Source organism: Hyla sarda, unplaced genomic scaffold (genome assembly GCF_029499605.1).
Source record: "Hyla sarda isolate aHylSar1 unplaced genomic scaffold, aHylSar1.hap1 scaffold_186, whole genome shotgun sequence".
NCBI lineage: Eukaryota > Metazoa > Chordata > Amphibia > Anura > Hylidae > Hyla > Hyla sarda.
The window spans coordinates 71,470-86,861 of NW_026608510.1; the positions used below are offsets into that span (position 1 = coordinate 71,470).

The following is a 15,392-nucleotide window of genomic DNA, read 5'->3' on the forward strand; positions in this document are numbered from 1 at the left end:
CTATCTGATCATTCTACCAGTTCTAGACCCTTACCACCCGAGTGCAGCCAACCAAGAATGAAATTGCTCTCATCTACGTTTTTGTATTTTTCCTCTATACACACCTTTATGTGAGCCAGATCAACTGACAAACACAGCTATACAGTGATACATGTGTATACATACGTGCATGTACAAAATCATGCTCCTATGTATATACTATATACCATACAGTTGCTCCACACAACCTGCTTTCACAGCCACACCTTGCCACCACCCTCACACCTACATATGCATACCCGTACACCTTTTACATTCTTATTCTTTCTTTTTCTCATTTATTTGCAATTCCCCATCTTTTCCTTATACACTTAGGATCCATTCATTCATGCACATCCATCTCCCGTTACTCACTCACACACCTATTATTTTCCACATACACTCCTGCTTTCACCACACCAATACACATTTCTCATCTTCCGTAGTCATTTACATACATTTATCCACATGATTATATTATATATGTATTGACAGATCAAGTGCGGGTATCTTGCCCGCACTACACATAGCTTCATTGACAACTGCACACATCTATACGCATGCGCCAAACAGGACACTTCTTTCACTGAAGTGTCATGGCGCCCGCGGCATCCGGAAGCACAGTGAGTGTGCGCGGACCGCGAGCTACAGTCGTTGCTTAGCAACGCGCGACGCCCCCTTGCGATTGGCTGTACTCCGGCAGGTCTGCGGAATTCCCTAGAGCCGTGTGCACACACGGCGTCAGGGAATGGCCGCCATTACCACAGATGGGTGAGTGTTTGACCTCGTGGCATGTTACCCTGATTACCTTTTAATGTCCACACACCTGTACACTAATTGTCACTTACACATGATGCGATATATGTCAGATTGTATATACTGTACAGCACTAATTACACTGTCTTGTCAAAAGTATGCATTTTCTTCATGTATCATTATGTTCTTCTTCTTAACAATTGTCACAGTATCCACTGTAATATATGTTTTTTCTTTATTGAACACAATCACCTTTTGATATTGTACCCCATATAAATATGGGAGGAGTGTGTCACTTGCTTATGCTTGAAAAAGACCGTGGTGACGGTCGAAACGTTGTATCTTACCTTGAGGTAATAAACCTATTTTGATCACTACTGGAGTGCTGCGGGACACTTTATTCTACTATATATATATATATATATATATTCTCCGCCGAAATCACTTTTAAACCCATTTCCACCTTTTTTTCCCTTCTCTTCCTCTTACTTTTTTTTCACGTTTTTTTACGTTTTTCTCCTTTTCGCCTCTTTTCTGGGCGTATTATTCTTCTTTTTCTTCTTTTTTTTCGTCTAATGCATACCCCATCAGTGCAGCAATGCTTATTCAATACCGCCAGCAGATGGAGACACTGGGGGATAATTTTCTAAGGATTTATACTGATTTTTCCTGTCTGAATTTGTCGCACAGAAAGTTGCAGGCCAAATATGTGTGACATTTCTGCGACTTTAGCTTCTAGAGCATTTTTACAACATTATACATAGGTGCTGAATACATAAAAAGCGACTGTTCAGCGACAGACAAGTCGCATCGGCTGAAAGTAGGCCAGAATGTCAGTCCATGTTGGAGCAGGTTTAGATACAGTCTAAAGTATAGATCTCAAAGTCTGTGCACAGAATTTAGCAAGGGCCTCGCACCTTCTGATGCATCAGGTAGGTGCACAATAGCATAGCCTAACCCTCTGTACTTTGGTCTATATTGATGCGGGACATAGACAGCCAGCTGATGACCAATCCATTAGTGCAATGGATGGCTGGAAGCATTTGTCTTTGCCTTTGCAATACCACAGAAGCAATGCATGGTCAATGTACAGCAATGACACACCTGTGTGAACAGCCAGGAGACCCCCCCCCCCCCCCCCATGTTATGTTACATAGTTACATAGTTAGTACGGTCGAAAAAAGACATATGTCCATCAAGTTCAACCAGGGAATTAAGGGGTAGGGGTGTGGCGCGATATTAGGGAAGGGATGAGATTTTATATTTCTTCATAAGCATTAATCTTATTTTGTCAATTAGGAACATTCAGCACCCACCCGCTATCAAGGCAGCTGCCTATCATGTCATGCCCTACCTGCACAGGTGTGCTGGCTACTCAAATGATCCAATTAAGGAGGCCATTTAGTCAGCAGCAGCAGAAGTCCTGTGCCTGGACGCTCCAACAGCGGCCAGACACAAGCAGAAGCAGAAGCAGCAGAAGCAGCAGCAGCACCACCTTTTGTTTTTTGGCTGCAGCAGCAGCAAGGCCCACAGGGCTGGCTAGCTGGCTAGCCAGCAAGCAGGTAGCAATGAAAGTAGGAATCTTTCTTTTTAACCCTGTAAGGGGGTGGTGCACTGTACCCGAAGATACTGCCATATCGGGTCAATGCATAGGGCGACGGAAGCAAGCTTCGAAATCGGCCCCCGTTCTCAAAAATCCATTTAATATATGGTCCCCAGATAGGGGACGTATCAGATATTAAACTGATAAGAACAGATACTACACTTGATCTTAGCCAAAAGGCCGAGAAGCGATAACCGTGAAAGGGGCGGGCCCAACAAGGTGCCCTTCATGGGCACTATCACTGCTTGCTGTCAGGGAGGCTGCCAGACAATTTTCCATGCACACTCTGGGCTGGGGGGCAGTCAACCACCAGTACACACAGCAGAACCTAAACCCATACCATTATTGCTAAGCAGCAAGACAGGGGCCCATTGCACTCCCACGGGGCCTTTTTAAATGCAATCCATAACCCGGATTTGCCAGGAACCCTTCTTACTCCTCCTACTTGCATGTGACACTGGGCTTAGGATCTGCATAGGAAACACACACACAAGCACACACCTACCTTTGTTGCCTGCAGATGCCTCCTTGGCTGTCCCCAAACGGTATCAAACCAACACCCACGGGAAGCTGTAAGCATAGAGGACATGCCTGCACCCCATTGGACTTACCTGTGTGGGTTAAACCCGGGTTATTTGACAACCTATGGCGGTGATGGTTCTGCTCAGGCAGAGCAGTGCTGATGCTCCTCATAAAGCTGTCGCTGCTGTGAAGGTTCTAGGTGACATCACAAATCCCTATGGTTACATACACAACAAAGCTGGGTTGTTGTTGTTTACACTCTGCAAGGCCTGTGGAAGTGAGTGACATCATAGCACTGTAGTTCTGAGGGTTCTAGATGGATGCAACAATCTCCTGTTGCTTCTATGAAGGCCATAATAGACGACATCACCAAACAGCTCCATAGTCACATACACAGCAAAGGAGAGATGTTGTTTACACCTAGTGATGTCAGTGGTATTGAGTGACATCACAGCACAGTGCTAAGGCTCCTGGGCCTGGACACAGCAGCGGCTGCAATATCTCAACGGAGAATAGTTTATATATATGTGTGTGTGTGCGCGTATATATATATATATGTATATATATATATATATATATATATATATATATATATATATATATATATATTTCTCCGCCGAAATCACTTTTAAACCCATTTCCACCTTTTTTTCCCTTCTCTTCCTCTTACTTTTTTTTCACGTTTTTTTACGTTTTTCTCCTTTTCGCCTCTTTTCTGGGCGTATTATTCTTCTTTTTCTTCTTTTTTTTCGTCTAATGCATACCCCATCAGTGCAGCAATGCTTATTCAATACCGCCAGCAGATGGAGACACTGGGGGATAATTTTCTAAGGATTTATACTGATTTTTCCTGTCTGAATTTGTCGCACAGAAAGTTGCAGGCCAAATATGTGTGACATTTCTGCGACTTTAGCTTCTAGAGCATTTTTACAACATTATACATAGGTGCTGAATACATAAAAAGCGACTGTTCAGCGACAGACAAGTCGCATCGGCTGAAAGTAGGCCAGAATGTCAGTCCATGTTGGAGCAGGTTTAGATACAGTCTAAAGTATAGATCTCAAAGTCTGTGCACAGAATTTAGCAAGGGCCTCGCACCTTCTGATGCATCAGGTAGGTGCACAATAGCATAGCCTAACCCTCTGTACTTTGGTCTATATTGATGCGGGACATAGACAGCCAGCTGATGACCAATCCATTAGTGCAATGGATGGCTGGAAGCATTTGTCTTTGCCTTTGCAATACCACAGAAGCAATGCATGGTCAATGTACAGCAATGACACACCTGTGTGAACAGCCAGGAGACCCCCCCCCCCCCCCCCATGTTATGTTACATAGTTACATAGTTAGTACGGTCGAAAAAAGACATATGTCCATCAAGTTCAACCAGGGAATTAAGGGGTAGGGGTGTGGCGCGATATTGGGGAAGGGATGAGATTTTATATTTCTTCATAAGCATTAATCTTATTTTGTCAATTAGGAACATTCAGCACCCACCCGCTATCAAGGCAGCTGCCTATCATGTCATGCCCTACCTGCACAGGTGTGCTGGCTACTCAAATGATCCAATTAAGGAGGCCATTTAGTCAGCAGCAGCAGAAGTCCTGTGCCTGGACGCTCCAACAGCGGCCAGACACAAGCAGAAGCAGAAGCAGCAGAAGCAGCAGCAGCAGCACCACCTTTTGTTTTTTGGCTGCAGCAGCAGCAAGGCCCACAGGGCTGGCTAGCTGGCTAGCCAGCAAGCAGGTAGCAATGAAAGTAGGAATCTTTCTTTTTAACCCTGTAAGGGGGTGGTGCACTGTACCCGAAGATACTGCCATATCGGGTCAATGCATAGGGCGACGGAAGCAAGCTTCGAAATCGGCCCCCGTTCTCAAAAATCCATTTAATATATGGTCCCCAGATAGGGGACGTATCAGATATTAAACTGATAAGAACAGATACTACACTTGATCTTAGCCAAAAGGCCGAGAAGCGATAACCGTGAAAGGGGCGGGCCCAACAAGGTGCCCTTCATGGGCACTATCACTGCTTGCTGTCAGGGAGGCTGCCAGACAATTTTCCATGCACACTCTGGGCTGGGGGGCAGTCAACCACCAGTACACACAGCAGAACCTAAACCCATACCATTATTGCTAAGCAGCAAGACAGGGGCCCATTGCACTCCCACGGGGCCTTTTTAAATGCAATCCATAACCCGGATTTGCCAGGAACCCTTCTTACTCCTCCTACTTGCATGTGACACTGGGCTTAGGATCTGCATAGGAAACACACACACAAGCACACACCTACCTTTGTTGCCTGCAGATGCCTCCTTGGCTGTCCCCAAACGGTATCAAACCAACACCCACGGGAAGCTGTAAGCATAGAGGACATGCCTGCACCCCATTGGACTTACCTGTGTGGGTTAAACCCGGGTTATTTGACAACCTATGGCGGTGATGGTTCTGCTCAGGCAGAGCAGTGCTGATGCTCCTCATAAAGCTGTCGCTGCTGTGAAGGTTCTAGGTGACATCACAAATCCCTATGGTTACATACACAACAAAGCTGGGTTGTTGTTGTTTACACTCTGCAAGGCCTGTGGAAGTGAGTGACATCATAGCACTGTAGTTCTGAGGGTTCTAGATGGATGCAACAATCTCCTGTTGCTTCTATGAAGGCCATAATAGACGACATCACCAAACAGCTCCATAGTCACATACACAGCAAAGGAGAGATGTTGTTTACACCTAGTGATGTCAGTGGTATTGAGTGACATCACAGCACAGTGCTAAGGCTCCTGGGCCTGGACACAGCAGCGGCTGCAATATCTCAACGGAGAATACGTTTATATATATGTGTGTGTGTGCGCGTATATATATATATATATATATATATATATATATATATATTTCTCCGCCGAAATCACTTTTAAACCCATTTCCACCTTTTTTTCCCTTCTCTTCCTCTTACTTTTTTTTCAAGTTTTTTTACGTTTTTCTCCTTTTCGCCTCTTTTCTGGGCGTATTATTCTTCTTTTTCTTCTTTTTTTTCGTCTAATGCATACCCAATCAGTGCAGCAATGCTTATTCAATACCGCCAGCAGATGGAGACACTGGGGGATAATTTTCTAAGGATTTATACTGATTTTTCCTGTCTGAATTTGTCGCACAGAAAGTTGCAGGCCAAATATGTGTGACATTTCTGCGACTTTAGCTTCTAGAGCATTTTTACAACATTATACATAGGTGCTGAATACATAAAAAGCGACTGTTCAGCGACAGACAAGTCGCATCGGCTGAAAGTAGGCCAGAATGTCAGTCCATGTTGGAGCAGGTTTAGATACAGTCTAAAGTATAGATCTCAAAGTCTGTGCACAGAATTTAGCAAGGGCCTCGCACCTTCTGATGCATCAGGTAGGTGCACAATAGCATAGCCTAACCCTCTGTACTTTGGTCTATATTGATGCGGGACATAGACAGCCAGCTGATGACCAATCCATTAGTGCAATGGATGGCTGGAAGCATTTGTCTTTGCCTTTGCAATACCACAGAAGCAATGCATGGTCAATGTACAGCAATGACACACCTGTGTGAACAGCCAGGAGACCCCCCCCCCCCCCCCCCATGTTATGTTACATAGTTACATAGTTAGTACGGTCGAAAAAAGACATATGTCCATCAAGTTCAACCAGGGAATTAAGGGGTAGGGGTGTGGCGCGATATTGGGGAAGGGATGAGATTTTATATTTCTTCATAAGCATTAATCTTATTTTGTCAATTAGGAACATTCAGCACCCACCCGCTATCAAGGCAGCTGCCTATCATGTCATGCCCTACCTGCACAGGTGTGCTGGCTACTCAAATGATCCAATTAAGGAGGCCATTTAGTCAGCAGCAGCAGAAGTCCTGTGCCTGGACGCTCCAACAGCGGCCAGACACAAGCAGAAGCAGAAGCAGCAGAAGCAGCAGCAGCACCACCTTTTGTTTTTTGGCTGCAGCAGCAGCAAGGCCCACAGGGCTGGCTAGCTGGCTAGCCAGCAAGCAGGTAGCAATGAAAGTAGGAATCTTTCTTTTTAACCCTGTAAGGGGGTGGTGCACTGTACCCGAAGATACTGCCATATCGGGTCAATGCATAGGGCGACGGAAGCAAGCTTCGAAATCGGCCCCCGTTCTCAAAAATCCATTTAATATATGGTCCCCAGATAGGGGACGTATCAGATATTAAACTGATAAGAACAGATACTACACTTGATCTTAACCAAAAGGCCGAGAAGCGATAACCGTGAAAGGGGCGGGCCCAACAAGGTGCCCTTCATGGGCACTATCACTGCTTGCTGTCAGGGAGGCTGCCAGACAATTTTCCATGCACACTCTGGGCTGGGGGGCAGTCAACCACCAGTACACACAGCAGAACCTAAACCCATACCATTATTGCTAAGCAGCAAGACAGGGGCCCATTGCACTCCCACGGGGCCTTTTTAAATGCAATCCATAACCCGGATTTGCCAGGAACCCTTCTTACTCCTCCTACTTGCATGTGACACTGGGCTTAGGATCTGCATAGGAAACACACACACAAGCACACACCTACCTTTGTTGCCTGCAGATGCCTCCTTGGCTGTCCCCAAACGGTATCAAACCAACACCCACGGGAAGCTGTAAGCATAGAGGACATGCCTGCACCCCATTGGACTTACCTGTGTGGGTTAAACCCGGGTTATTTGACAACCTATGGCGGTGATGGTTCTGCTCAGGCAGAGCAGTGCTGATGCTCCTCATAAAGCTGTCGCTGCTGTGAAGGTTCTAGGTGACATCACAAATCCCTATGGTTACATACACAACAAAGCTGGGTTGTTGTTGTTTACACTCTGCAAGGCCTGTGGAAGTGAGTGACATCATAGCACTGTAGTTCTGAGGGTTCTAGATGGATGCAACAATCTCCTGTTGCTTCTATGAAGGCCATAATAGACGACATCACCAAACAGCTCCATAGTCACATACACAGCAAAGGAGAGATGTTGTTTACACCTAGTGATGTCAGTGGTATTGAGTGACATCACAGCACAGTGCTAAGGCTCCTGGGCCTGGACACAGCAGCGGCTGCAATATCTCAACGGAGAATACGTTTATATATATGTGTGTGTGTGCGCGTATATATATATATATATATATATATATATATATATATATATATTTCTCCGCCGAAATCACTTTTAAACCCATTTCCACCTTTTTTTCCCTTCTCTTCCTCTTACTTTTTTTTCACGTTTTTTTACGTTTTTCTCCTTTTCGCCTCTTTTCTGGGCGTATTATTCTTCTTTTTCTTCTTTTTTTTCGTCTAATGCATACCCCATCAGTGCAGCAATGCTTATTCAATACCGCCAGCAGATGGAGACACTGGGGGATAATTTTCTAAGGATTTATACTGATTTTTCCTGTCTGAATTTGTCGCACAGAAAGTTGCAGGCTAAATATGTGTGACATTTCTGCGACTTTAGCTTCTAGAGCATTTTTACAACATTATACATAGGTGCTGAATACATAAAAAGCGACTGTTCAGCGACAGACAAGTCGCATCGGCTGAAAGTAGGCCAGAATGTCAGTCCATGTTGGAGCAGGTTTAGATACAGTCTAAAGTATAGATCTCAAAGTCTGTGCACAGAATTTAGCAAGGGCCTCGCACCTTCTGATGCATCAGGTAGGTGCACAATAGCATAGCCTAACCCTCTGTACTTTGGTCTATATTGATGCGGGACATAGACAGCCAGCTGATGACCAATCCATTAGTGCAATGGATGGCTGGAAGCATTTGTCTTTGCCTTTGCAATACCACAGAAGCAATGCATGGTCAATGTACAGCAATGACACACCTGTGTGAACAGCCAGGAGACCCCCCCCCCCCCCCCCCATGTTATGTTACATAGTTACATAGTTAGTACGGTCGAAAAAAGACATATGTCCATCAAGTTCAACCAGGGAATTAAGGGGTAGGGGTGTGGCGCGATATTGGGGAAGGGATGAGATTTTATATTTCTTCATAAGCATTAATCTTATTTTGTCAATTAGGAACATTCAGCACCCACCCGCTATCAAGGCAGCTGCCTATCATGTCATGCCCTACCTGCACAGGTGTGCTGGCTACTCAAATGATCCAATTAAGGAGGCCATTTAGTCAGCAGCAGCAGAAGTCCTGTGCCTGGACGCTCCAACAGCGGCCAGACACAAGCAGAAGCAGAAGCAGCAGAAGCAGCAGCAGCACCACCTTTTGTTTTTTGGCTGCAGCAGCAGCAAGGCCCACAGGGCTGGCTAGCTGGCTAGCCAGCAAGCAGGTAGCAATGAAAGTAGGAATCTTTCTTTTTAACCCTGTAAGGGGGTGGTGCACTGTACCCGAAGATACTGCCATATCGGGTCAATGCATAGGGCGACGGAAGCAAGCTTCGAAATCGGCCCCCGTTCTCAAAAATCCATTTAATATATGGTCCCCAGATAGGGGACGTATCAGATATTAAACTGATAAGAACAGATACTACACTTGATCTTAACCAAAAGGCCGAGAAGCGATAACCGTGAAAGGGGCGGGCCCAACAAGGTGCCCTTCATGGGCACTATCACTGCTTGCTGTCAGGGAGGCTGCCAGACAATTTTCCATGCACACTCTGGGCTGGGGGGCAGTCAACCACCAGTACACACAGCAGAACCTAAACCCATACCATTATTGCTAAGCAGCAAGACAGGGGCCCATTGCACTCCCACGGGGCCTTTTTAAATGCAATCCATAACCCGGATTTGCCAGGAACCCTTCTTACTCCTCCTACTTGCATGTGACACTGGGCTTAGGATCTGCATAGGAAACACACACACAAGCACACACCTACCTTTGTTGCCTGCAGATGCCTCCTTGGCTGTCCCCAAACGGTATCAAACCAACACCCACGGGAAGCTGTAAGCATAGAGGACATGCCTGCACCCCATTGGACTTACCTGTGTGGGTTAAACCCGGGTTATTTGACAACCTATGGCGGTGATGGTTCTGCTCAGGCAGAGCAGTGCTGATGCTCCTCATAAAGCTGTCGCTGCTGTGAAGGTTCTAGGTGACATCACAAATCCCTATGGTTACATACACAACAAAGCTGGGTTGTTGTTGTTTACACTCTGCAAGGCCTGTGGAAGTGAGTGACATCATAGCACTGTAGTTCTGAGGGTTCTAGATGGATGCAACAATCTCCTGTTGCTTCTATGAAGGCCATAATAGACGACATCACCAAACAGCTCCATAGTCACATACACAGCAAAGGAGAGATGTTGTTTACACCTAGTGATGTCAGTGGTATTGAGTGACATCACAGCACAGTGCTAAGGCTCCTGGGCCTGGACACAGCAGCGGCTGCAATATCTCAACGGAGAATACGTTTATATATATGTGTGTGTGTGCGCGTATATATATATATATATATATATATATATATATATATATATATATATTTCTCCGCCGAAATCACTTTTAAACCCATTTCCACCTTTTTTTCCCTTCTCTTCCTCTTACTTTTTTTTCACGTTTTTTTACGTTTTTCTCCTTTTCGCCTCTTTTCTGGGCGTATTATTCTTCTTTTTCTTCTTTTTTTTCGTCTAATGCATACCCCATCAGTGCAGCAATGCTTATTCAATACCGCCAGCAGATGGAGACACTGGGGGATAATTTTCTAAGGATTTATACTGATTTTTCCTGTCTGAATTTGTCGCACAGAAAGTTGCAGGCTAAATATGTGTGACATTTCTGCGACTTTAGCTTCTAGAGCATTTTTACAACATTATACATAGGTGCTGAATACATAAAAAGCGACTGTTCAGCGACAGACAAGTCGCATCGGCTGAAAGTAGGCCAGAATGTCAGTCCATGTTGGAGCAGGTTTAGATACAGTCTAAAGTATAGATCTCAAAGTCTGTGCACAGAATTTAGCAAGGGCCTCGCACCTTCTGATGCATCAGGTAGGTGCACAATAGCATAGCCTAACCCTCTGTACTTTGGTCTATATTGATGCGGGACATAGACAGCCAGCTGATGACCAATCCATTAGTGCAATGGATGGCTGGAAGCATTTGTCTTTGCAATACCACAGAAGCAATGCATGGTCAATGTACAGCAATGACACACCTGTGTGAACAGCCAGGAGACCCCACCCCCCCCCCATGTTATGTTACATAGTTACATAGTTAGTACGGTCGAAAAAAGACATATGTCCATCAAGTTCAACCAGGGAATTAAGGGGTAGGGGTGTGGCGAGATATTGGGGAAGGGATGAGATTTTATATTTCTTCATAAGCATTAATCTTATTTTGTCAATTAGGAACATTCAGCACCCACCCGCTATCAAGGCAGCTGCCTATCATGTCATGCCCTACCTGCACAGGTGTGCTGGCTACTCAAATGATCCAATTAAGGAGGCCATTTAGTCAGCAGCAGCAGAAGTCCTGTGCCTGGACGCTCCAACAGCGGCCAGACACAAGCAGAAGCAGAAGCAGCAGAAGCAGCAGCAGCACCACCTTTTGTTTTTTGGCTGCAGCAGCAGCAAGGCCCACAGGGCTGGCTAGCTGGCTAGCCAGCAAGCAGGTAGCAATGAAAGTAGGAATCTTTCTTTTTAACCCTGTAAGGGGGTGGTGCACTGTACCCGAAGATACTGCCATATCAGGTCAATGCATAGGGCGACGGAAGCAAGCTTCGAAATCGGCCCCCGTTCTCAAAAATCCATTTAATATATGGTCCCCAGATAGGGGACGTATCAGATATTAAACTGATAAGAACAGATACTACACTTGATCTTAGCCAAAAGGCCGAGAAGCGATAACCGTGAAAGGGGCGGGCCCAACAAGGTGCCCTTCATGGGCACTATCACTGCTTGCTGTCAGGGAGGCTGCCAGACAATTTTCCATGCACACTCTGGGCTGGGGGGCAGTCAACCACCAGTACACACAGCAGAACCTAAACCCATACCATTATTGCTAAGCAGCAAGACAGGGGCCCATTGCACTCCCACGGGGCCTTTTTAAATGCAATCCATAACCCGGATTTGCCAGGAACCCTTCTTACTCCTCCTACTTGCATGTGACACTGGGCTTAGGATCTGCATAGGAAACACACACACAAGCACACACCTACCTTTGTTGCCTGCAGATGCCTCCTTGGCTGTCCCCAAACGGTATCAAACCAACACCCACGGGAAGCTGTAAGCATAGAGGACATGCCTGCACCCCATTGGACTTACCTGTGTGGGTTAAACCCGGGTTATTTGACAACCTATGGCGGTGATGGTTCTGCTCAGGCAGAGCAGTGCTGATGCTCCTCATAAAGCTGTCGCTGCTGTGAAGGTTCTAGGTGACATCACAAATCCCTATGGTTACATACACAACAAAGCTGGGTTGTTGTTGTTTACACTCTGCAAGGCCTGTGGAAGTGAGTGACATCATAGCACTGTAGTTCTGAGGGTTCTAGATGGATGCAACAATCTCCTGTTGCTTCTATGAAGGCCATAATAGACGACATCACCAAACAGCTCCATAGTCACATACACAGCAAAGGAGAGATGTTGTTTACACCTAGTGATGTCAGTGGTATTGAGTGACATCACAGCACAGTGCTAAGGCTCCTGGGCCTGGACACAGCAGCGGCTGCAATATCTCAACGGAGAATACGTTTATATATATGTGTGTGTGTGCGCGTATATATATATATATATATATATATATATATATATATATATTTCTCCGCCGAAATCACTTTTAAACCCATTTCCACCTTTTTTTCCCTTCTCTTCCTCTTACTTTTTTTTCACGTTTTTTTACGTTTTTCTCCTTTTTGCCTCTTTTCTGGGCGTATTATTCTTCTTTTTCTTCTTTTTTTTTCGTCTAATGCATACCCCATCAGTGCAGCAATGCTTATTCAATACCGCCAGCAGATGGAGACACTGGGGGATAATTTTCTAAGGATTTATACTGATTTTTCCTGTCTGAATTTGTCGCACAGAAAGTTGTAGGCCAAATATGTGTGACATTTCTGCGACTTTAGCTTCTAGAGCATTTTTACAACATTATACATAGGTGCTGAATACATAAAAAGCGACTGTTCAGCGACAGACAAGTCGCATCGGCTGAAAGTAGGCCAGAATGTCAGTCCATGTTGGAGCAGGTTTAGATACAGTCTAAAGTATAGATCTCAAAGTCTGTGCACAGAATTTAGCAAGGGCCTCGCACCTTCTGATGCATCAGGTAGGTGCACAAGAGCATAGCCTAACCCTCTGTACTTTGGTCTATATTGATGCGGGACATAGACAGCCAGCTGATGACCAATCCATTAGTGCAATGGATGGCTGGAAGCATTTGTCTTTGCCTTTGCAATACCACAGAAGCAATGCATGGTCAATGTACAGCAATGACACACCTGTGTGAACAGCCAGGAGACACCCCCCCCCCCCCATGTTATGTTACATAGTTACATAGTTAGTACGGTCGAAAAAAGACATATGTCCATCAAGTTCAACCAGGGAATTAAGGGGTAGGGGTGTGGCGCGATATTGGGGAAGGGATGAGATTTTATATTTCTTCATAAGCATTAATCTTATTTTGTCAATTAGGAACATTCAGCACCCACCCGCTATCAAGGCAGCTGCCTATCATGTCATGCCCTACCTGCACAGGTGTGCTGGCTACTCAAATGATCCAATTAAGGAGGCCATTTAGTCAGCAGCAGCAGAAGTCCTGTGCCTGGACGCTCCAACAGCGGCCAGACACAAGCAGAAGCAGAAGCAGCAGAAGCAGCAGCAGCACCACCTTTTGTTTTTTGGCTGCAGCAGCAGCAAGGCCCACAGGGCTGGCTAGCTGGCTAGCCAGCAAGCAGGTAGCAATGAAAGTAGGAATCTTTCTTTTTAACCCTGTAAGGGGGTGGTGCACTGTACCCGAAGATACTGCCATATCAGGTCAATGCATAGGGCGACGGAAGCAAGCTTCGAAATCGGCCCCCGTTCTCAAAAATCCATTTAATATATGGTCCCCAGATAGGGGACGTATCAGATATTAAACTGATAAGAACAGATACTACACTTGATCTTAGCCAAAAGGCCGAGAAGCGATAACCGTGAAAGGGGCGGGCCCAACAAGGTGCCCTTCATGGGCACTATCACTGCTTGCTGTCAGGGAGGCTGCCAGACAATTTTCCATGCACACTCTGGGCTGGGGGGCAGTCAACCACCAGTACACACAGCAGAACCTAAACCCATACCATTATTGCTAAGCAGCAAGACAGGGGCCCATTGCACTCCCACGGGGCCTTTTTAAATGCAATCCATAACCCGGATTTGCCAGGAACCCTTCTTACTCCTCCTACTTGCATGTGACACTGGGCTTAGGATCTGCATAGGAAACACACACACAAGCACACACCTACCTTTGTTGCCTGCAGATGCCTCCTTGGCTGTCCCCAAACGGTATCAAACCAACACCCACGGGAAGCTGTAAGCATAGAGGACATGCCTGCACCCCATTGGACTTACCTGTGTGGGTTAAACCCGGGTTATTTGACAACCTATGGCGGTGATGGTTCTGCTCAGGCAGAGCAGTGCTGATGCTCCTCATAAAGCTGTCGCTGCTGTGAAGGTTCTAGGTGACATCACAAATCCCTATGGTTACATACACAACAAAGCTGGGTTGTTGTTGTTTACACTCTGCAAGGCCTGTGGAAGTGAGTGACATCATAGCACTGTAGTTCTGAGGGTTCTAGATGGATGCAACAATCTCCTGTTGCTTCTATGAAGGCCATAATAGACGACATCACCAAACAGCTCCATAGTCACATACACAGCAAAGGAGAGATGTTGTTTACACCTAGTGATGTCAGTGGTATTGAGTGACATCACAGCACAGTGCTAAGGCTCCTGGGCCTGGACACAGCAGCGGCTGCAATATCTCAACGGAGAATACGTTTATATATATATGTGTGTGTGTGCGCGTATATATATATATATATATATATATATATATATATATATATATTTCTCCGCCGAAATCACTTTTAAACCCATTTCCACCTTTTTTTCCCTTCTCTTCCTCTTACTTTTTTTTCACGTTTTTTTACGTTTTTCTCCTTTTCGCCTCTTTTCTGGGCGTATTATTCTTCTTTTTCTTCTTTTTTTTCGTCTAATGCATACCCCATCAGTGCAGCAATGCTTATTCAATACCGCCAGCAGATGGAGACACTGGGGGATAATTTTCTAAGGATTTATACTGATTTTTCCTGTCTGAATTTGTCGCACAGAAAGTTGCAGGCCAAATATGTGTGACATTTCTGCGACTTTAGCTTCTAGAGCATTTTTACAACATTATACATAGGTGCTGAATACATAAAAAGCGACTGTTCAGCGACAGACAAGTCGCATCGGCTGAAAGTAGGCCAGAATGTCAGTCCATGTTGGAGCAGGTTTAGATACAGTCTAAAGTATAGATCTCAAAGTCTGTGCACAGAATTT

The 15,392-nt window shown here is 45.4% G+C and overlaps 6 non-coding genes across 6 annotated transcripts; all 6 read right to left on the minus strand.

Annotated features, from left to right (window-relative positions):
* Positions 1-2,378: 2,378 nt before the first annotated feature.
* On the minus strand, positions 2,379-2,569 carry LOC130315258 (U2 spliceosomal RNA). Its single transcript, XR_008862814.1, has one exon. It is a non-coding gene; the product is annotated as a U2 spliceosomal RNA (small nuclear RNA).
* A 2,118-nt stretch (positions 2,570-4,687) lies between these two features.
* On the minus strand, positions 4,688-4,878 carry LOC130315259 (U2 spliceosomal RNA). The gene has a single exon (XR_008862815.1). It is a non-coding gene; the product is annotated as a U2 spliceosomal RNA (small nuclear RNA).
* Positions 4,879-6,967: 2,089 nt separating this feature from the next.
* On the minus strand, positions 6,968-7,158 carry LOC130315210 (U2 spliceosomal RNA). Its single transcript, XR_008862783.1, has one exon. It is a non-coding gene; the product is annotated as a U2 spliceosomal RNA (small nuclear RNA).
* A 2,093-nt stretch (positions 7,159-9,251) lies between these two features.
* Positions 9,252-9,442, minus strand: LOC130315211 (U2 spliceosomal RNA). Its single transcript, XR_008862784.1, has one exon. It is a non-coding gene; the product is annotated as a U2 spliceosomal RNA (small nuclear RNA).
* A 2,088-nt stretch (positions 9,443-11,530) lies between these two features.
* LOC130315197 (U2 spliceosomal RNA) lies at positions 11,531-11,721 on the minus strand. Its single transcript, XR_008862771.1, has one exon. It is a non-coding gene; the product is annotated as a U2 spliceosomal RNA (small nuclear RNA).
* Positions 11,722-13,810: 2,089 nt separating this feature from the next.
* On the minus strand, positions 13,811-14,001 carry LOC130315198 (U2 spliceosomal RNA). The gene has a single exon (XR_008862772.1). It is a non-coding gene; the product is annotated as a U2 spliceosomal RNA (small nuclear RNA).
* Positions 14,002-15,392: the final 1,391 nt, after the last annotated feature.